At 37.8% G+C, this 24,296-nt stretch overlaps 1 protein-coding gene across 3 annotated transcripts in view; it reads left to right on the forward strand.

Annotated features, from left to right (window-relative positions):
• Window positions 1-2,373: 2,373 nt before the first annotated feature.
• b3gnt2b (UDP-GlcNAc:betaGal beta-1,3-N-acetylglucosaminyltransferase 2b) overlaps window positions 2,374-24,296 on the forward strand; it is a 31,322-nt gene continuing 9,399 nt past the window's right edge. For 2 of the 3 annotated variants that reach the window (XM_022672781.2, XM_007244637.4), the window contains exons 1-2: window positions 2,374-2,452; window positions 20,262-20,391. The gene's annotated coding sequence lies outside the window, so the exon portion shown is untranslated. Of the gene's footprint in view, window positions 2,453-20,261; window positions 20,392-22,603; window positions 23,048-24,296 lie in introns of those variants that run through there. The other variant, XR_002650336.2, reaches the window with a different exon arrangement.

Here is a 24,296-nt window from a genome sequence, read left to right on the forward strand (position 1 = left end):
TTAAACAAACCAAAATACTCTGTGAAGCATTACTCTGATTAACTTATCCTGTGTAACAGAAGCAACAGCAGTCCTGATGAGAGCCAGTTTCATCATCATCATAATGTTTTGATGGTCTTTGCAGTGACTGCACTTAAGGATACTTTCGAAGTTCTTGAAATTCTTCTTTTTGGATTGACTGACCTTCAATTTTTTCTTTACTTAAAAGTTTTTTCCTCACTTTTTTCCAATTTTTTTTTCTTATACAACACAATACAGTAGAAACAAACAACAATAAGAGGGGTGGTACAGTAAGAAGCACAGTAGAACATTTAAAACTATAGAAGATGCTAACTGAGGCTTGAAAAATTAACTATACCTAATAAAATATTTAAAAAAAAAAATCTGTAACCATATGTGTTGGGTGTATGAGAATTTCCCACAAAAATATTTTGATTTATTTTTATTTTGACGATATACATTAAACCTCGTTCACTCCTCTCACTGAGAATGAGACACTGGCTCTCCTAACACGTAACCAACCTACTGCTTGTCCACTTGACCTAATTCCTTCAAACCTACTGCAAACCATCGCACCTGCAATCATTCCGGCTATCACTCACACGATCAATGCCTCTTTAACTTCTGGTGTATTCCCAACTGCTTTCAAACAAGCACACCACTGCTTAAAAAGCCTTCTCTTAACCCCGCCCAGATTGATAACTACAGACCTGTCTCACTACTACCTTTTCTCTCTAAAACACTAGAAAGAGCAGTTTTAAATCAGGTCTCTGGCTTCCTCTCCCAGAATGACCTCCTGGACCAGAAACAATCTGGTTTCAAAAAAGGACACTCTACCGAGACAGCTCTGTTGTCTGTAACTGAAGCCTTGAAAACTGCTAGAGCTGCAGGTCAGTCCTCAGTGCTCATTCTGCTGGACCTCTCGGCCGCCTTCGACACAGTCAACCACGACTTCCTCCTAACTATACTCTCAAACATGGGTATCTCAGACAATGTGATGTCATGGTTCAGATCATGCCTCACTGGGTGCTCGTTCAAGGTGTCGTGGCAAGGACAGCTGTCCCCAGCCCACTCCTTATCCACTGGGGTTCCCCAGGGTTCGGTACTGGGACCCCTTCTCTTCTCAATATACACCGCCTCTCTTGGTCAGGTTATCCGGCTCACATGGCTTTTCCTACCATTGCTTTGCTGATGACACGCAGCTAGACCCGTCATTCTCACCTGAAGATCACTCAATCTCTGCACGGATATCACGGTGTCTCTCTGACATATCCTCATGGATGAAGGAGCATCTCCTTCAATTAAATCTCTCAAAGACTGAACTTCTGGTCATACCAGCAAAACCATCTTTTCAACACAACCTCTCTATAACCATCGACTTTCTCTCTCTCTCACAGTCAAAGGTTGCTGGGAACCTGGGTGTTATGGTTGATGACCAACTCTCCTTCACGCACCATGTGGCCTCAGCTGCTCGATACTGCCGCTTCACGCTTTATAACGTCAGAAAAATTCGACCGTTTCTGATGCAACAGGCCACCCAACTCCTGGTACAAGCAGTCGTCATCTCATGCCTCGACTACTGCAATGCCATACTAACTGGCCTCCCGGCCTGTGTACTAAAACCACTCCAAATGATCCAGAATGCAGCTGCACGTCTGGTCTTCAACCAGCCAAAACGGGCACATGTCACCCCGCTGCTCATTGAGCTCCATTGGCTATCAGTTGATGCTCGGATCAAATTCAAAGCTCTTACAATCGCCTACGAGGTGATGACAGAACAGCTCTTTCCTACCTGCACTCACTCCTGAAGGCTTACGCTACCTCCCAGCCGCTGCGCTCCTCCAATGAACGTCGCCTCGCTTTGCCAAACATTCACACAAAGCAATCCAGACTGTTCTAATACAGAGTTCTCCAATGGTGTAACAAACTACCTTACTGTTCTCATACAGAGTTCCCCAATGGTGGAACAAACTACCTTCCACTATCAGATCAGGAGAATCTCTCGCTATCTGTAAGAAACTCCTGAAGACAGAGCTCTTCAAAGAGCACTTACTCTCTTAACACCTCAAACACACTAACTACTTCTAACCTCATTTCCTTCTTCCCCTCCTTCACTCCTCTCTCCCATTATTTCCCTTCGACCTCCTTTAAGCCCTGTCTAAAGATGTTTTTACCTTTAAACTTCTATTACTTTTGTACTTCACTATTGTAAGTCGCTTTGGACAAAAGCGTCTGCCAAATGCAATGTATTGTGAAGTATTGTGAGCCTGTACAGTTGATATTAACGTACTCATTTGCATGCCGCTCTGTGATTGGCTGGTTTCAGGTCGCTAGTGAGCAGCCTGTGCTCGGTGTGCGCGAGAGGCTCTTCAGTCAGTCAGCGCGCGGAAGGACGGAGTACTGGTTTGGGCTGTGGAAACAGAATGAAGGATTTTCACGGCGGGTTTTAAAGGTATTTAACTCTTAAAAACTTCGTCCTAAGTGTAAATTAAGGTGATAGTAAGGCGTTTACACGGACTGTGACCTTTTTCTCCGGCCCCGGAGTTCAGCAGGCTGTGTTTAGACTGTTTTTTTTTAGCTGTTTGATTTGAGAAGTTATGCTAAGCTAATCAAACATCTGTGATGACGGAGATCTGAAGACGCCAGGCAGCGCTGTCTTCAGTCTTAACACTTAACTCTTTTTGACCGCTTTACTCTTTATTTTTCTCTCTTTATTTGCGTTGTAAAGGTCAGTCTGAAAACCCGGTGATTACAGCACAACCAAAGTTTAGCACTGTTTTAAGTTTTTTTTGTCAGTTAGGTTAAATTACAGCCAGTATTACGTGTTATTTATGTATTTGTTTATTTATTTATTTATTTATTTAGTTAGTTAGTTAGTTAGTTAGTTAATTAGTTAGTTATTCATTTGATTCATTATTTCGTTATTTGACGTATTTCGTTTTTTTTATTATTAATTTCCAAAAACAAAATACAAATAAGGACATTTAAGATAAATTAAAACAACCAGCCATAGTTACAATTCCAGCCAAAGCACTAGCTAAACAAGATACTTAAACTAGCTATATTGACAACACATTTCATTTATCAACTATAGTTAACTAACTAGCTGGGTTAGATAACCTAGCTAACAAATGTATGCACTTCATAGAGCTTACTTCATGTTGCTAAGACGATCAACAGACTTAATAATTAATAAATTCAACAAAAATAAAAAATGAATGAAAAAGAGATGACCATTACCAAACTTTAATTTGTACTTTCCTGAAAAAGGTGACGTTTCTCAGGTTTAGAGCGAAGTTAGAGAAAAATAACATATTTACATCTCAGAATTATATATACCCCGTAGTTATTATGCTTTATTGGAACCAGATTTAGCTGTAAATTGTGAATAACAACATTTAACATAAAAAATAACTTGTAGTTTTAGTTCTGGATGTTTGGAGCAAAGTGAATCTATGAATCAATGAGTTACTATATCTACAAATGTAGAGAGATTATAATTACATGGGCAGATATTATACGGAATTCCTCAATGTTCTTCTTTTCTGACTTCTCTGACTTTATTATAAATACCCAGCCAGTACTTGTTTTGCCGGTTATAGCTGTGCTGTTGTGAACGTTCCTGCACCTGGACGGGTTTATTCAGTTTTGTTTCCTCCAGATAACTACACATTAAGATACAGCTAGTTATCTAGCTTATGACGTAAACACAAGCCAGTTATGTTATGTGTTTTAATTATTATGGATAAGTAGGTAATGTTACTCCTCCCCATCCCCCCCGGGTACTGACACCGATAGGTGTGTAGTTTAGCTAAGTTAGGTTATACAGTTTATAAATAAATATGTAGCTAATTATACTTAAACAGTGCGATAATGTGTCTATAATAATGTTAACGTGACTAAACCTGTACAGTACCAGTCTAAAGATTTGACACACCTGCTCATTCAATGTTTTTCTATGTGTTTTTATGTAATTTATTTTCTACACTGTAGATTAATATTAAACACATGAAAACAAATAAGGGACACATGTGGAATTACGTAAAAAAAGTGTTGTCCTGCACAAATCCCCTGATCTAAAACCAACTGAGATGGGCTGGAGCACAGCAGGAAGGAAAAGCAGTTATTGTTTAACTATTGTTCGGCACCTCCAGAAACTCCTTCAAAACACTGAAAAAGCTATTCCTCAAAGCTATTTAGAAGAATCTAAAATATAAAAAAGAACAGAATAGCCATATGAAAATAAGCTCTGTTTGGAGTGGCTACTCTACATTGTCATTTAAATTGTAAAACACCTAAATACAGTACAGTTTTTACAATATCAAGCAAATGTAATGTGTTACTGCTCTACTTCACTGCAGAATATTTTTTTTACATACATTTTTCTTACAGAAATAATTTGTTTTTCAGAAGTGTTCACCTTTCCCCTGAAGTAGCACTGAGACTTCTTGAAATCATTGAAGCCATACTTTGACTCCTGTAGTTGAGTTACTTTCGTTTTGAGAACATCCTCCTCTAGTTGTGTTTTTGTTTCTTAGTAAACCATTGGTTAATTAGGTAAGGCTGTTTTTTTTAGATGTGGTTGGTTGGTGGTCGTTTTTGTTTCTGTTGTAGATACTGTTTCCATTGACTGTATCTTTTAGATGGCTAACATGTATTGACACAGATTGGTAACCTTTTGGTTTTTCACTGGAAAAGGTGCATCTGCTACGTACACCCCCTCTACCTGGTCTGCAGAGGGAAGAGAGTGAACGTTTCACTCTGATTGGGCAGAGTGAAAAGGGGAAACACTGCAAAAAGATTGCAGGAAAGTCACATAAACGACCCACGTGCTTTGGGTCAGCCATTTTTTTTGTTTCGTTTCTCCAAAAGTGAGTGAGGCCATAATTTTTTGAGCCATAATCTCTTATACTTTTTTTATGAATAAACCTTGTTGTTATTGAGAATAATAGAATATATACATGTAAAAACAGGTAAATAGGCAAGTTTAAATTTGATTGGACATCACTGTACTCTGAGTGAGGGTATGGTTTGGAATGAATTGTTAAAAATCTGCCGTTGATGATTTTTTTGGCAATAAATATTGTCCCAGATATAATTGCGATAAACAATATTATTGTTGTATTATGACCACAGGTATAATGCCAATATAATAATAATAATAATAATAATAATAATAGTAATAATAGTACTTATAATTAAGATCGTGATTAAAGGATGTAGTGTAATACACAATTCCTTATGTTTTCCATCATATAAACTACTGACATACCGGCCATTCACTTTAGTGCGCTCACCTTACTAAGTAAACACACTGGGCAATATCCAGGTCAGCAAATGTTGATTTATTGTACAAAAACTCTACAATAATATTGTGACAGGCTTACTGCTACTGGTGCATTTAAAAAAAACAAATGGGATAATTATAAATAAATAATTTGCATGAAGAAAATGCCTATTTTTAACTATAATTTACATTCCAAAAAAAACAAATTCAGCCTTACAATGATGTAGCAACAATGAAATAACCATTTAAGTTCTAAATGTGTGCCAATCACACATTTAATTATTCTGGACAGGCAGCTATATTCAAAGATTGCACAAACTGAAATACAAAATGGCATTTTTATTGGCGCAGATAAACTGAAAATAGATTAAAGTGAATGACTTAAAATTTAGTTGCAAATCCTTTCCTTGAATTAACTGAAATAAGCCTGTGATGCTTTAATATCACAGAACCTTTCCATTTTTCATTGTGATGCTTTTCCAGGCTCTTTCAGCTGGTGTTTGTTTTGGGGGTTTACTCCCTTCAGTCTCCTTTTTAGCAGGTAAAAGGCATGCTCTATAGGGCAGTCTACAACCAGTTCTTGCCCCTGATGAACTCCTTTGTAGTTTTTGCAGAGTTTTTTATCATTATCTTGCTGCGTGATGAAGGATCTGCCAAACAGTTTGGTTTAATCTTTCTTCAGATTGACAGACAAAATGTTTCTGTAGACTTCGAATTTCATTGTATGTCTATAAAACGTAATGAGCTGTCCCTTGCAAGCCAAAGTAGTTGCCTCTGTTGCACAGGAGAGTTCATTATTGTTTCACAGATGAGCTTGTATTTTTTGGGATCATGAGCCAATCCTCTTTTTCTTAAAAATGTAGCCTTTCCTTTGTAGGAATTCTTCTTTGTAGCATCAGTCCATATACAGCCCATAGGCTTGTCTCTGTACCTCTTCACAAATTCCAGCCTGGCCTTCTGTTTATCTTGCAAATTAATGGTTTTCATCTTCTAGTGAAGCCTCTGTACTTTCGTTTTTTTTTTTTTTGTGAACAGTAGATTGTGATACCGTCACTCACATTTGTTTTAGGGAGTTTCACTATAGCACTTTCCAGCAACAATGTTTCTGTCCTCAACTGCTGTTTTCCTTGGTCTACTTGTTGGACATCTGTAGTAGTACATGAGTGATAACTTATTCTCTTCTTTAGAACATCCCAAGTTTTTGTACTGGCTATGGACAATATTTGTGCAATGACTCTGATTGCTATTCTAAATTCTCTTGAATTCACAATCGCTTTTCTTTCACCACAGTCAGCTCTCTGATTTTCATGTTGGTTACTCCTCTAACTGTAAATGCACAGTCTGCACAGTCTGGAGCGGAAATCCCTGCAGAGGGTTGTGCGCACAGCGCAGTACATCACTGGGGTTGAGCTCCCAAACCTTTTGGATTTATACACCAACCGCTGCCTGAGGAAATCCAAAAAGATCATGAAGGACCCGTTCCATCCAAGCCATTCCCTGTTCTCACAGCTGCCGAGTGGAAGGAGGCTCAGAAGCTTGAAGACCAGAACCAGCCGGTTCCGAGACAGCTTCTTCCCCCAAGCAACCAGGCTGTGGAATAGCCAGTAGAACGGTGTTCTGCCCAACCCACCCCACTGACACCCATACAAACTCTGCACCCTGCACTTTACTTTACACTGCATCTATCAGACTTTTCCATATTATACAGCATTCTGCCCCCTGCACTCCCCACTCAACTCATTCCTTACCTGCACTTACTCATAGCTATACTGTGACATACTGACTACTTCCACACTATCCATATCTACATCTGTGCATATCTGTTCTGTGCAATATTTGTCTATAGTGTAAGTTATCATGTTTATTGTAATTAAGTGTATTGTAAATAGTGTTTATACTGTAAGTTATCTGTATGTCCTATTTTTATATATTTTATATTATTTTATTACTCTCTTGTAAATATTATTCTTTGCGCATTGGTGGGAATCTGCACCCAAGTTTTTCACTCACATGTACACCTGTACTCTGTGACGTGACAATAAAAATCTTGAATCTTGAATCTTGAATCTTGCACAGGCAAAACCCGAATTTAGACATCCAACAATATTTCTTGTGTATATATATAGTATGTTTCGATACTTATGCTCAAAAGAAAAACGGATGGGTTCAGACAAAAGGTGCTATTTTTTTAACTATATATTAGATCCAGATGTAAAGACCCAGAAATAATAGCTGAAATATTCTCCTCATATTAAACACAAATGTTTTCAGTCTACAGCAGAAATAAAGGGATTGGCATTACTGTTACAATACCTTTTGAAGGGCATTGTATTTGTGGGTGGCTGACCTATCTAGACATGGGTTAACAGTTTGGTCCAGTGACGTAGGAAGTAATGTCACACTTGGAGACACCAAATTCCTCATGGTACCAGCAAGGCCTGGAGCCTGTCTCGCTTTGCACTAGCATGGAAAATAACTCTGAGGTCTTGCCTCTAGTAATATACACAGACACGTGCACTTTGGAAGTCTCTAGGGGGGTCATCCCAATCTGAAAATGGAAACTGAACTGAAGGGAGTTCAGTTTTCCTGTCTATTAACAACTGTTATGAAGGCTGAAAATGGATACAGCATTGCTTTGACTTCAGTCAATTTAATTAGGCAGCTTGAATGGTGATTAAATTAAGGGTGTTTTGTCATGATTGCACAAAAGGAAATAACCAGCCATATGGTCATTACTGATCGGACAATAATAAATAAATGTGCATCATGGTAGATCTGTCTGTAACAGACGTGACACAAATAATTGCTTTTGAATCATATCCCACTTATCCCACTTAGAGCCCCTGTATGTGATCTTGTGGTTTGTGATGGTGCTGTGGAAATGCGTCATACAGTGGTTTTAGTTGTTTTTTTCTTTTTGACTGTAGGCTTTACTAAAGGAGCTTTGTTACCAGGTTTAGTACATTGTTTGCTAGAACTTTTAGATTAATGGTCATTTTCATATTCATTTCCATACTGATGTGGAACATATCATATCACATTTCTTTAGGCTCATATCAAAGTTTATACTGGATCAGACCCTTGACCCAACTACTCAACTCACTAACAAGTTCATACTGATTTAGACTAGGAATGGTAATTGCTGTTTCAGTAGCATTTATTGATTTTAAGTGTCTTATGATGACACTCCTCCCACCACTGTCACTGTAGTGTCACACACCAGTCCCTCCACATGGTAATAGTGTCATCGCACATGTTTGTGGAATTTATTTTAGGTTGCTTGCCTGAGGTCAGTGCATAGCTCAAATAGCAATCCTTATAGAAATTCCTTGAAGCATTTCATACTATGCTGCTGTCAGTCTATCCTGAGGTATGGGTCATATTGGAACATCTGCTGTATGCAGGCTTATCTGTGTATGCATTTTTCTTTCTAAAGAATGTAGAAAGTCCTTATTTACCCACCGATAGTTCTGCATTCCAGACTTGAATCATCTTGTTCAGAACAAATCGAGCGTGTCCATGTGTACAAGGATCCTGCAGTGGGCAGTCTAAGGAAGATCTGTGGTCAGAAATGTGGGCAGGTCATAACAAATGTCCCAAGATTTAGGAATTCCAATCTATTCCATGCACAGGCATGTTTCTTGTTCTGCTACTTGATTCTTCCATATGTTCTCCTGTATGAGAATCCTCAACTCTGCCCTGCTATAGCCTGCCAAGAGTCTGATACATGTAGGTAATGGTGTTGACTGTCCAGTGCAAGATGTTTATCAGCCAGCTACAGCTTTTAGGGCTTAGATATCAGGCCAGTATACTGTTTAATTGTTATCATGATATTGGTTTTGATGTTTTATGGTAAGGTATAAAGGTCCTGATTAGGGTTGAGCCATATCATATCTTGCACAATAACATTGCCAACATTTTTGAATATCGTGAACGATATTATACCCTGAAATATTGTGGCATATTACCCACCCCTAATTAAACATCAGGGTACTATTTTTTTCCTGTTTTTAGCAAAAGAAAAATTCACACTGTTCTCATTTCCCATTATATATCTACTAGCGACCGATTATATCTGTCCAGTATCATTTATTTTACTTTAATTCTGGATATATGGAGATATTTGGAGTGCATTATTATTATTTGTATCATGACATTCTGGTTTATTGACTTCTGTTACTAAAAAAGAATTTTATCAGATTTGTATTTTTTTAATCTCTCAGTTAGGGGTGTGCTGTATCATATCATATATTCAATAATAAAAGTACATTTTTATTTTGTTGCAGTAGTGTATTTTAAAAACACATTTTTTGAATTCAGTGTTTTGTAATATCACCAAGAGTATCGTTATCGTGGAAATACCATGAAATATCGTGATATAATTTTAGGGCCATATCGGCCACCCCTAATTCTGACCAAATGATGGCACCACTGGTCTGTGGTGGTCTTGTGGGGTCCTAATAATTCGCTGAGGAAGGCCTAAAGGCCAAAACGTTTGTGTTTTATCTGTGAGTCAAATAAATACATTAGATATTATATGAGTGCTGTCCGATCTTCAACTTTCGGATTATCTATTGCGGATTCAGCAGGTGAGAAGTATTTGGGAGGGCAGCCTGTTTTTTTTTTTTTTTTTTTTTTTTTTTTTTTTTGGTCCTAATCATTAACAAAGGGGTAAAAGGATGATACAATTTTCAGAGAAGATGGGCACTACAACATGTAATTATAGAACTAAAAAGTGTTCCTGTATGCTCAGTGGAGCTGAAAAATGTTTAATGATAAATGTTTAGAAACAAGGAAATGGTCATAATGTTGTGCTTGATCAGTGTAAATGCATATGACTAAAATCTTACACCGTCCAAATACTATGCACACATAAGTGATCGTATGTTAACAGTTTTACATAATGCATTCGTTTTAGTCATATTATATTAGTCAGCCAGGTCTATTTTAGTAATTGTACTAGTATTTTGTCCAAATCCTTTAGCCATGTGATTTAGAAGGCCTGGCTTGTCTTTGCTTTGGTTCCTCGTAGTTCATAGCTAAAAGCAGACACAAAACAGTTGGCCAAACACAGACTGAACACTCACAGTAAGCTGAAGCTCCACATTCCTGTGAAACGGTGACTTTATAAGTACAGGGTTCGTATGGTCATGAAAAACCTGGAAAAGTCATTGAATTTGAAAATAGCAATTTTCAGACCTGGATAAGTTTTGGGGAAAAAATAGTCATGGAAATTTAGTTGATTTTTGTTTTTGTTGTAATAAAAATTTGCCTTGAAGGCATGGAAAAGTCATGAAAAAATCATGGAAATGTATTGGTTAAAAAGTGTATGAACCCTGTGAGTATGTGCTGTGGTGGAAAGCTTTGCATCAATAACCAAGGAGCAGATAGTAAGGTCATTTCCTAATATGAGATCAGGCTGTTGTATGAACATAAATTGCAACTTAAAACATTTACATTTCTCTCTTCCTAGTAATGCCCATAGTAGCTGTTCTCTTGTTTTAATCAATTTGCGTTGTGTAACTAGTCTTATGTCTTATGAGCCCCAGTACAAGACCTTGCGAAGGAAAGGGGAACTCTGAGAAAATTGTGACACTTGAGAAAGTCTTAAACCCAGACCCCTCCTCCTTGTGGATGAGCTGGGGTGGCAGTGTGATGTGAATTTCCATCACAAGAACATCAGAGGAGCACAGAATAATCAGAGCTTGGGCATCACCATGTGATAGGGACATTAATGAGAAACATAAGGTGTATAAATGTACTTACCTGGTTGTTGTCTTTGGGATTCCTGGGGAAATGGCGGCCGTTTTATCTGTTGTTGTTGTGTCCTTGGAGCTCTGAATGTGCTACAAGGTGGGCATGTAGGGGTGGGCTCCTTACTGGAACACCCGTGGGAAAGAAAAGAGAGAGAACAAATGTATTATTGTATTAATACTTGCCATCTAAAGACTTTTACAACAAATCTGTTAATAATATCAACATTAATGTATGTATGTGTGTGTGTAATGTAGGTATGTGTGTATACTTTTTAGGGTACCCCTATCTGTAGCAATGGTATGGCTTGATTAGGGAAGGGCCGGGGTTACTGGATTAAAAGGGCTGATAGAGACAGGAGGGTCTACTAACCGAAGGCTTTTGAGCATCCATGTTGCTGGGGCTCCAACAAACTTTTTTGCACTGCTGCGAGTCAGGTTTAATTTTGAATAAGGGGCTGATGCTTTAAAGGGCTAGTATTTACTAGTTGAGAGTCCTCTGTTTATGGTCAGATTTGATCCATTTCCTTTTGTACAGTTTTTTTTTCTGAATTTGTCAGTTGCCGTTTGATAAGTGCACTTTGGTGTTGAAACAGAACTGGATGTATTTGGGCTGGTTTTCATGTGGCAAATCCTGTTTTTTCATTACCCAACACATCTACACTTCCACAAGGGCAACCTTTTTTTACACTCCCTTTTTCCACACTTTAGTTAGTTTATAACAACATTTGTGATCAAAGGGGAAAGGTAAAAGTTGTCTGTTCTTATGTGTACTCTAGATTCCACCAACCCCAATCATGTGATTATATTACGTGTTGGAGAAGCAGGGAAGGGGGGTTGTTGAATCATTGTGAATGTACTTTGTTTGGATGGGTAGTCCTGGTGTGAGAGAGGAGAGACTGAGTCAAGATTGAATCTTTGTGCCATGAATTACAGTGTGTTTGACCCTCCCTCCTGTAGTTGCACCACTAGTCTTTGAATAATTGTATCTAGAGCCTTATTTGTAAAGACTGGCTCCAACAAAAACACAGGTAGAGGTAGAACCTTTTAGGTGACATATGGAAAACCAAAAATTGTAAAGGGAGGAGAGGAAAATATGATGACTGATATTTGTGAACAGTAGCAAGCATGTGGATAAACAGATCACACTATGTAGGGGGATGTTTCATGTTGTGATGTCAGACTACAAAGGATGCATATTAGTTCTGCTTTGTCTTGTGTTTAGTTAGTCTGCTTACATCATGATGATTAGTGATGGGACGATACACTTTTTTCAGCTCCGATCCGATACCGATATAAAACTCATATAAGATTGCCGATACCGATACAAATACCGATACTTTTAGTTTATTAATAGTACTATGATTAAGGTTAAATAATGAGGCTGAAACAGACCACACAGCCCTTTTAAGAGTATCCACAGGTGCATTTAATGTAAATGCATTCAAAAGTCATTTATTTGACACATTTCATATGCAATTACACAATAGTTTCCTTTCAAATAAAATGTTTGAATTTTTATTAAATATAAAAAAAGTAAAATATTAAATATGTTAAATATTAAATTCGGGGCATTTTTTGCAACGGTTGTGCAGGAGACTTTTATTTTGACAGGTAGCGTAGAGGATTAGCTGCAATAGCTAACGGCTAACTGGCGATGCTAACTGTATTTCCGAGCTAAATTAATAACTGTTTTTTAATAACAGATTGATTTCTTAGTGCTGGTTAGGGTTGGTAGGATCTGTGGTTTGATATTAGATGTGGATTATGGCTGTAATTCACTTAAGATAGTTATTTATTACATTCACAATGCCAGAATGATTTTGCTAGCTAGGCTAACAGACTGCAGATCTTAATGGAGATGGCTAACGGCTAAGTGGCAATGCTAACTGTATTTCCGAACTAAATTAATGACTGTTTTTTAATAACAGATGGGTGTGTTTGTGCTGGTTAGTGTTTGTAGATGCTGTGGTTTTATAGAATATGTGGATTATGAATATAGTTTACTCCAGTCTGTAGTTCATACCTTCACAACACCGGAATGCAGCTGCTGTCAGTTCAATGCTAGCTAGGCTAACAGACTGCTGGTGTTAATCTGTTTACCTCTCAGACGCTGACTTTACGTGTACCGTTCTGCTGTACAGCGTTTCCAAAGTGAAAACTCTCCAGATAATGGACTTTTTTGTAGATAAACAGCTAAAGTTACTCAGTCAGCCGCAGACTGAAGCTGCTGGGGGTTCAGGGTAAACTGTTAAACTGGAATCCTGATCAGGGATGCGTTTTGTGTTAACGTTATGGCGGATTTATTGTTCAGCTCAAGCTTTGGACTGGAATATGGATCAGTAAGTGGATCGGCAGCGCCCGCCCGATATCCGATTCGTCGGATTACGTCAATATCGGCCCCGATACCGATATTGTATCGGATCGGTCCCATCTCTAATGATGATCATCACCTTATGAATAAGTTTCTTGCTCTCTGTCAGTTTTGTTGTAACATCAGACACGTGTGAACTTTTTGTTTGTCTCTTTTAGTACTGTAACAAATTATTGATCTTGATGCATCGACTCACGGTACGTGTTCACTAGCACTTAAGCCTCGACGTATCCTGTTTATTTCAATGAAGAGAGCCACAATGCATGCTGGGTTGCGCTGTCCGGCGAAAAAGTTTAGCAGCGCTCAACTTTATTCAAATGAATTTGTCCAGTAGCCTGCTATGTCACACGCTTACGAGCACCATACTCACACAACAGGCACCTTTTAACCACCGAAGAGAAGCTGAAAATGCAGAATATGAATTTATAAAACTATAGATTACAGTGAGGTTGATGTAAAAAAAAAAAAAATAATACTAAAAAAAAAAAAAATGGTAGTAGATCAATTTATGGTAGTCAGTTAGACTGTATTAATTAATATTAAATACTATAAAATGTTACCACATTACATAAATCAGTCCAGAATGTTTAATCACATAACTCTTCTAAAAGGCAGTGTGATTTTTTTTTTTTTCTGTACTTATAAAATACTAGAAAATATCAGAATGTAAATTTTGTTATTAGGGACAGTTATCACAATAACCTGCAGTTTTTTTCAATGCTTTTCTGTTGCTCTTGCATTTTTTCCAGATAAGGAAGAAAGAAAAAACGGTAAACTGTGGTTTCCCTTAGGATTAGTGGGGGGGGGACTTCCTGTTACCATGTGATTCATTCTTCGGATGGGCTCTTTGTTTAGTTTGTTCTTTTGGGTCTGTTGTGGTTTTGCGACACCGCCTTTTGCAGGAACCCTCCACACTCAAGCCAAATTACCTGGCAGGGGCAACATCATTCATACATAAAAGAGGAAGAGAAATAGTCTGTTTCTGCTTTGGACAGATGATATTCTGGAATCTGTACTGTATATTTACACATTAGGGCTATGTACTAAATTAAATTACACACCTAATGCCACACATTCAATGATTTTGTATATCCCAGACCAACAAAATATCATAATCACTTTCCAATATGTGTTGTACTGCACTGCCAATTACTGCTAAAGTTATCCAAACTATTAGTAAAAACATGGAAATATTTAGTAAACAGAATTTAACAGTGTTAAACCAGAATATCTTCTACATTTTAATTTTGTCAAAGTACCGCCTCGTGCTTAGAGGACAGCTTTGAACATCTTAAGTTAATTATTTTAATTTCTTGTCCTCCTAATGTGCTTGAGAGTATAAGTTGTGTTGTGAAGAGGTAGAATTGGTATACAGTGAATAGCCCTATTTGTTTAATGTTCTTATCCATATCAATTACAGTCAAAGCTATTAAACATTATGATGAAACTGGTTCTTATCAGAACTGTCCCAGAAAAGGAAGAGCAAGTGTTTGATCTGTCACACAGAATAAGTTCATCGGAGTTATCAGCCTCAGAAACCGCAAGTTAACACAGGGCACCAGACAAAAAAATGTTTTTTTCCAAGTGCCAAACAATAATAAGAGTCTTTACTGCAGAAGGTGTGCTTATGGTACACCCCAACTCCACACCAATTGCTTTCAGCTTAGGCTTGCTTTTGGGGCTAATTGGAAGGGATTTTTGAGTGTTCAGGATTGCCAGTTTCATTGTTTGCCTCAAAGACTGGAACTGGATATCTCTGTAATCACTGACTGTGGGACTGATGTGCCCGGCAGTTTTACGTAATTGCTTATTGAAGACATTACGTAAAACTGCCGGGCACATCAGTCCCACAGTCAGTGATTACAGAGATATCCTTAGCTTTCTGGGCTTCTGTCACGATCTGCGCTTTGACGTTGTCTGCTATAACGTTACATCCTACAAACTTGGCACAAGCTGAGTCATTATCATACGTTTTCGACACATCCAGTCCATTTTTTCTTATTAACAAGACTGGGTAGTTTCTCACGTGCATGTAGGCTCTATTAAATTTCATTTTTCAGTTTTATCACATGCGCGAGCTAAGGGAGGTTTTGTCGGAGCACACTAAAAAACAGTCGCGTGCATTTTTATGCTTTCGACTCTCTCCATGTTTTTTCTTTTTTTTTAACGATGCGTTCCTGGTACAAAATCCGTGTTTCCAGCGATATCTTTGCTTACTTTCGATCTGAATTTGCAGTACATTGTCTGCTTTATGTTGTCATACCTGAAACACGCAAACTCCTGCAGCCAAGAAGATTTGAAATGTCTGTGGTTGTACTTTTCTTGGATGTTCATCTTCGTCTGCATTTTCCAGTGCAAACTGCGCGCCAATGAATAAAAGCTCAGCTTAGCTACGCTGCTGTGGTAGTTACGTTTTGGGTAAAATCCTGTGAGCAAGGCTTTTTTTTTTTTTTGAGGTAGGCAAAAACGTCCATATGATTGGGCGGCGTAGTATAGTTACGCTGATAAACACAACCAAAAAAAAGCAAAAAAAACAAAAAAATAAATTATAAATGCAAAAAAAACCCCTACTTTGCCACCTGTCGCCACTGGCGACTTAATTAATTTTATAAATCGCAAAAAAATATTTTTGGTTGCATTTGCGACCATTTTAGTCGCAGTCTGGAGCACTGTAACAGCACCCAAAAAAAACTAAATACTTTACATTTGATAGTAATTTGGTTGAACACTTTTCTTCATAGTCTAGATGACGTCAGTATCTATTTACAAGGTAGGAAAAAAAGAAAATCATTAAACAAGAAAGTGTGTCCAAAGTTTAGACTGGTACTGTATATCCTAAGAAATTCAGGCAAGAAATTAAATTGAATGCTTAGATTCAAAGCTATAGTGTAGACTGTAATTTTCGAATTAAAACAGACTATATCCCAGGTGAGTCTATTTATTTATTGCTTATAAAATGTTGTTACTTATCAAAGAAAACCCCTTTTTTATTCTGTCAACAATGGCAACACATGTAAATGGATGTACTGCTTTAAATTTACTATATAGAGAGAATATGCTACTTTCTGAAGAACAACAGGGTAGAAAAGTGTTTCAGTGGCCAAGCATGTCTCCTGATCCTGGACCCAATAGAACACCTATTGGGAATTCTGAAGAGACAAGTTGAGCATCATTCTCAGTTAAACATCCAGGCCCTAAAAGATGTAGTTCTGGAAGAATGGAAAAAGATAGCTGTTGCAATATGTTGCCAACTTGTTAATTTCATGTTTACAAGACTTGGTTCTGTCCTTAAAAATCATGGTTCACTGGAAATTTAATAAGATTGTAATCAATAGCTGCGGTCCAATCTGAAGGGAGCTGCCCAACTAGGCAGCATTTTCAGGCAGCATAGGCGCGCTCCCGAGAAAAGGACTGTCCCATTCGGAAGGTGGCATGTGCTGCCTACCTGGGCAGCTGCCTTATTTTACCCCGATTCTGAAGGCAGCGTGAGATGTATCCTTCACGGCGAAGGCAATCCCATGATGCATTTCACCAGCTCAGAGTTCCAGCGCTCAGATTTAAAAACATGGCGGACGGAGCCGGCACTGCGAGGGAGTTTCTGTACAAATGTAAGTAATTCCCTCCTGTATTTCCACTCACCGCTGCGTGTGTTTATCAAACTAGCATATTTTAGACTGTTTTAAGTTGTTTTCCATCGTTGTTTTCGCCTTTTTTGTTTTTAATGTAAGACCTGACCGGCGGAAGCTACCGTTAGCTTATCGCTCTAATTTACCGGGTAAGCTAACACGCATCTAGCCGACTTACAGAGTACCAAACGCGGCTGCAGCGCTGAGGAAACCCCCGCTAGGAAACAAAGACACCCTGGCCGTCCAGTGTAAAAAGTTTTAACTGTTTTAAGTCACTGTTACGTATAACTAAGTGATTTACTGTGTAAATAGTGTAACACTGTAGAATAACCTGTAATTCAGTGATTTAATGTGTAAATAGTGTAATTATGAGCGTGTTCTCCATAAACCGCTGTTACTAATTCAGATTTATTTTTTCCACAGGGATGAACGTGGGCCGGGGAAGGTGAACTCTGGTCAGACCGGCTGGAGGCAGCGTTAGCTCCCTTTATGAATATATATTTTTTTTCTTTGAATGTAATAAAGTTTTCTCTCTTAGCATTATTATTTTTGCTTTGCTGTGTGTTTATTGTCACTATGCTTATTGTAGTATCACATCTCAACAAGTGGGTATGGGTAAATAAAAAAAAAAGTTTATGAATCATGTGTTTTATGCAACTAAAAGATAAAGATATAATAAAAATTAGCTGACTGTGTATGAATGTACTATTGTGTGAAACGTAGCTTAGTTTGATAATTTAGCTCTGGCTCATACAAAATATTTATTATATTATGGTTTCATTACTCATGCATTTCTACAAAGCATCTAATCAAAAATAAAATAAATGCATACATAAAACTGACCATACTCTGAGAATGAAGTGAGGAAAAGTGTATAATTAAAGTAAATCATGAATATTTAAATATCTGTAATATTTGGATGAGTAAAAGAGAAATAGCTGCCGCTGCATTGAGATTTATCCCGAGGTAAGTGATCATTAACTTTAGTTATTTATAAACAAGCTCACGGGCACAGCGCGCTAGACGTGATGACGTATGCTGACTCCAGAGCGTGTCCCGAACGCGCTGCCTTATAAGATCCCTTATGGGTGAAAATGCTGCCGAACGAGGGAGCTGCCTTTGAAGGCAATGACTACCTAGGCAGCTCCCTTCAGATTGGACCGCAGCTAATATCTCACTGACCATTAAAACAAAGGGGGTGTACTTATATACGATAAGCACTGTACATAAAGGAATGTTTCTTCAGTTATTTTTTTTTTTGTCTGACCCCACTAGATCCACTGCTCTGAATTAGAAAAATGTGTGTTTGACATTTGGCACAGATTAAAAGTTCCTGCTAGTCTAAATATTTATGTGATGTTTCAGAAAGTAGTCATGGACTTTCTGAACTGCCTCCTGTGGCTGCTCAGAGGTTTAGAGTTTTCCATCTTCACATATTTGCAGTAATAATCTGCCTTTGTTGTTGCGTTATGAGCCGAGTTGCTTCTGTATGGCTCAGTGGGAGAAAGTAAGCCCCTGCTTAGTTAACATGAGTGAAAACAGCAGGGATGCACTGATTAGACCTTTTATTTCCAATTCAGTCTCTTTGGGGTTAAATTAACTCACTGATGTAAAGCACACAAAATAGTAGGGAGGTTTAAGAAATGCAAGTGTTGCTTAGATTAGTAAACTAATGGACTGTTGTGTGAGCTCACCTAGGGGGCACTGCAAGCAGTTGTCGACTAGTCAAGAACCGTGCTTGAATATTGTTATGAAATACAGATGTGGAAAAACAGAGCAGAAAAAGGGTCCAAAAACACTGAACACGAAGTACTTTATTCATTTAGTATGCAAATATGTAAAAACCCTGCTACCAGCAGTGTAGGTTTTGAACAGCACTTAAAGGGTACAACCAACCACAAATTTGTTTGAAAAGTGGTGAAATTGGATTGGGCTTTTTTTGTGGCAGAGCAGAGGAGTCCTTGCTTTCAAAAGACTTTGGCCTTGTTAAATAATCAAATAATCCAGTTTGTCTGTAATCAGGAGAGTCTTAAAAAGCCAGTATGTATTTCTGTGTATTGAAGGGTGTAGTTTTGGAAAATTGCTAAGCTTCTGCCTTTAGTTTTCTGAGAGTGGTGAAAGAGTGAGCTTTGCTACGCCTGTATCCTCTTACAGCCTCTCTCTCTCTCTCTCTCTCACACACCCCATACATAGCTCATTTTTTCCTGTGTTTACTTAAAGCAAGGTGGCAGTATGCCATGGTAACACTCTTTTACTATGTACAGCTTGCACACGCCCTTTCCAGGTACCCTAGAGGTCAAAGCCGACTCGTGTAATAATCCCCTGTATTACACGAAAGTAAACTTCCACAGAAGGTTTTTTTTGTATTTATGAACTGCTGCTGATGTAGCATCACAGCACATTCGGAGGAAAGTGCAGCAACCCAGAGAGAGCATGGCCAATTGTGCTCCTTCCGGACACCGGCTGCTTATGGCGAGCAGCAGGACCCGGGATTCGAACCAGCAATCTCCTGCTCATAGTGTCAGCAACTTCTGCTGGACCTCTCTGAACCCCAGTAGTGTATTTGTAAGACAAGCAGCACTCAACAACACAACAAAATATCTATATTGTAGTGTATCATTTTCATTTGCAGTACGTTATCATTCTGTGGAGTCAGATATCAGTATTTTAATGTAACATAAGTTCTCTAAACTGTAAACATGTGTGCTGTGGAACTGGCACCAATAAATCCATATTTCCTGGTATTGGCTCTTGCAGCTCTTGCTATTGCAGTAACATGCACATGGATTTCAGTGACTTAGAACCACATATTCTTTCATTTATGTTTGTAAAGGTAGACTGCATAGCTAGGGTTCTGATTTTATACACCTGTGGAAATGAGACTGAATCGAACACTGAATTCATTGGGTAAGAGATGTGCCCCAGTATTTTTGTAAATATATAAAATATTGGTCATTTTATACTGCCATAAATATATTGACATTTAAAATGAGATATCAGTTCCTATATATCAAGTAGTTTACTTTTGTGTATTTATGTATTTTTTAGGCACTCTTGATACTACTAGACCTGTCCAATAAATCCCTTCATATTGGACAGTTCTTTAGTATAATAAGAAATGGAGCATTGTGAAATTCTCCTCAGCTTATGTATAAGTGCGCTTTTGGGATGGTTCGTTAGGCAAGTGTTTGTTAATGCTTGTTTATTTTTCTTTTTTACAGATTACTGCCCATTAACTCTTTCCCTGACCCCTCTGCTTCCATTTGTCAGTGTCATGATGGGGTAAAGGTTTACGTGAAGACCTGAACACCACACACCTGGAATCTCACCTTTAATCTCACCTAAGAACAGGTAACCCCCTAAACAACAAGCTCAACATTTATCTGTTCAATTTCATTGTTTTCTAAGCACTTTCAGTATTATGCAAAGCTTTAGTAAGACTTTGCTTGTATTCATACTGTGTAGAACAATTAAGCCACTTGAGGGATTTCTATCTAATGCTTTTTATGTGGGCAGTAAGTGTTTATTTCCTGGGAAGGACATTAGCAATCGATTTTAGGCATTAGCTAGCTGGAATACAAAGACATTTAAAGACGTTCTTGTGATTCTATGTCTGTATTCGCTGTCATTTCTTCAGATTTTTGTTATTATAGACATTATTATTGACCAACCATATATGACAGGAACAGATGACACTACATAAAGGGGTGAGTGTGTCATATCAAAAGACAGACTATTTTTTCAGAAGCTAAGAAGATAAAACATTTTTTTATATATTTCTATAAAAAATACCTCCTGAAGCTGCTCAAAGCCCAGTATGGATTTTTCAGGGCAACTGCTCACACTGAACAATGAAATGCCATTTATTATTTTACCTTTTTTTCTTTTTAAATCATATTCTTATACATGAACCTCAATATGTTTTTTTTTTTTTTGGAAAATCAACCCTATATCCATGACTGACTGACTGGCCACACACACACACATGCATGCAAACTCACTCGCACAAACAGGACGTATCAGCAGTGTGATAGATAAGAAAAAAGAGCTCTGTTTAATATTGTGTACGTGCTTGTGCATGCTCAGCAGAGAGGACTGTAAAGGACTGGGGATGACCCCGGTAATGACCAACGTAAAAAAAAATATTGGAGTAAAAGTATTAAACTCATGGGAAATGAATAGTGAAGTAAAAGTGAAAGTAGGGGAAAAAATAACACTTCAGTAAAATATAGATACAGCATTTTACTACTTAAGTACAATAGTGAAGTAGTTTTACTTCGTTACTATATGTCTCTGATGACAACAAAGCTAAATGCTCATATCTAGCAGTGAGCTGTCTTTTTTTATCTTTTTTAAGACATATTGCAGCCTTTGTGTTTCAATTACAGTGGCATTATTCACTACATTCCCTTTTACAAAACACAGTGGACAGCAATGCATCGTCACCTAGCTACTTTCAATTTCAGACACAGCAGTCAAGTCAAGCAGCCAAGCAGTTCAAAGTGAATACAGCTGAGAAATGCAGCCTTGGTTTGGCACAATTCCTGTGAAGCAACTGACACAAATCTCTGCACAGATGATAAAATGTTTTTATTCATTTCTATTAAAATCAACGCAGATTTTTGATGAGTTGCAAAAGACAAGACCTTTATGGCAATACGACCATGCAGTCTTGTTAGACTGTTCATTGTGCATTGCCGCACAGGTGCTTTACTAGTCTGGCCACTGTTTTGATTCCATATCCAGCTACGATGCTGTACCATGCAGAATTTTGACATTACTACAAAAAAAATCTTGTTATATCAAGTCCACCGAAAGCCACAACCAATCTTGTGGCTTTTTTTTTGTTTACACTGATTAGTAAACAAACAAATGCTATGGGCAAGCTACCACAGCAAAGGTTACTGTCCTAGTCCTGTACAGCTCGTATCTTTTAGCTGGAAAACAGACTGTTTGTAAAATGATGGTAGTAAAATCCCAAAGGAAACACTGTGAAATAAGTGTATCTTGTTTCATTTTAATAAGATCTTTCCCCAGAGTTTAAACCTGTCCACGGGTTAAATAACACTGCTAATGAGAGCTTCCCATTCAGAGTCCCCCCTCCCCCCAAAGGATTGGCCCTTTTTGCATTGCCTGTGTTTGAGAAACCACTCATTAGTCCTTTAATTAGCTGTGCAGCTCCTGGCATTGTTAAGAAATCCTGCATGTTTCCTAGTAAGCGGATCCTGCAATTAGGTAATAGTTCTCTAATGGCGAAACTTGCGTAAGCACATCTGAACAGCGTGGTGTTCCAGCAGGGGCAGAGACTCGCTTTATTGTTGTATTTAGTTTTCGATGTGGTTACATGAGAGTTAATGCTTATCCATGCCTGGCAGAAATTTACTGCATGATTAGACAACATCTTTTTTTTTTTTTTCTTTGTTTAAAACACCAGCGGTCTTTTACGTGATATAAACATACAATAAAAAAAAAACAATAGTAATGCTCCAAAATTACACTGAATAGAACCACAGTTAAAACTAAACGTATTATTGTTCTGTTAATGACCGTGCTTTAAACTAAGTGACAGAAAGAGGGAGAGCGAAGAAGAGAGTGAGAGGGGAGGTGGAAGGCGTCTGGAGACTACACTGAAGGGGTTGCTAGGAGGCAGAGGCAGCAAACAGAGGAGAAGAGAGGAAGTGGGAATCAGGAGAAGCGAGTGGGAGAGAGATTGATTAGCCACAGAAGCAGTTATTTTTAATTATTACTCCAACCTGATGCACAATGAGTAAAAATGGTGGTGAGTAACCTGGTAAGGTGCTTTGTTTATGTAACTGAAAAAAAAAACACTAGAAGAAACACTGAATTTATTTAATGTGAAGGTGCCATTAACTAGTGTCTTTTTATTATAATGATAAAATACTAACTTATTTTTTCTTAAAAAATAAAGCTTGCTATTGAATTTAAATAACCTTTTATTTGGCATAATTGGGCATTATACTGTTTTTTTATGTTTACATTTTTTTTTTTATGTTCACATTTTTTTTTATGTTCACATTTTTTTTTATGTTCTCCCAAGGGACCATAATCCTGGGCCCTGCTTAACAATAATGATGATCAGGGTTATACACAGGCTGTTATATCTGGTGTGTGATATTGGTATGTTATACACACACATCATTTTTTACCATACCTAATGTCAGATATGGCAATAAATCTTGTATAAATAAAGCCTGATCGTGGAATACAATCAGATCCTCACAACACTGCTTCAAGATTTAGTAAAATGACAGTAGAGATGGTTACTCCAATAAAACTGCCATATGTTAAGTCATTGCCCTTGTTTTGAATGAATAGGCAGGTGTTCCAATACTTGTTCAATATGGTGTAGTTGGTGTATCTTAAATATTACTACTGGATGTGGGGTGTATAGGAAAATCCATTTCTGAAGTTGTACGGGTATTTAACATTTTTCGATCCAAAGTGTTAAATTATAACCCGAATGGGACATTACAGAATTGTGCCTGCTAACAGAGTAACACCATGTAGGTTCAACACGTCAGTGCAGCAAAGTATCAGGTAATGGGATATTATACTAGTTTTATATCTCATGTCTTTGGGCGTCAGAGTTGTTAGAACGCCTGTACAACTTTTCTAACAACAGTTTCTATTTTCCTGTTTTTGCTTTACTGACATTTTTTGCAGAAGCAAAGGGTTTTGGCAAATAAAGTGTTAAAGTTTGTGTTGCATGTTGTGTAGCCTAAGAGTGTTTTTAGTCAGTACACCACTCTAAAAATAAAAACAAAACAGGTAAAAACTAAAAAATTGAAATAGAATACTGTGGCACTTTTAATTGGATTTGAATTTCTGTTCAATCAGAAGACTTCAGAAACATGCAAAGACATGAGGTACATTTAAACAAATAAGCAGCTTGTTCTGCGTTATTGACCCAAATCAGCAATTACAGCTGCTTCCAGTCTGTTTCACAGAACTGTGCTTGTGATTCCCTTTTCACTTTTAGCCTGCCAGTTGTTTTAAAGCGACTGATCACACAGTAGACATGTAAATATATGATGTAACACTTGTTTGCATTCCCCACCTTATCTTTCCACCTTTCAACACACACGGTCACATAAAGCCACTCACATTTGCTAGAAGTCTTTGAATAAGAAGCTTCTGTATACATGAAGATGTAGTCTAATATAAAGTAAGTCGCACATGTTATCGACAAAACTTAGCAAACATCTAACATTTTCTTTTGAATCCCAGAATGTCAC

Source organism: Astyanax mexicanus, chromosome 14, assembly GCF_023375975.1.
Source record: "Astyanax mexicanus isolate ESR-SI-001 chromosome 14, AstMex3_surface, whole genome shotgun sequence".
NCBI classification, from domain to species: Eukaryota; Metazoa; Chordata; class Actinopteri; order Characiformes; family Acestrorhamphidae; genus Astyanax; species Astyanax mexicanus.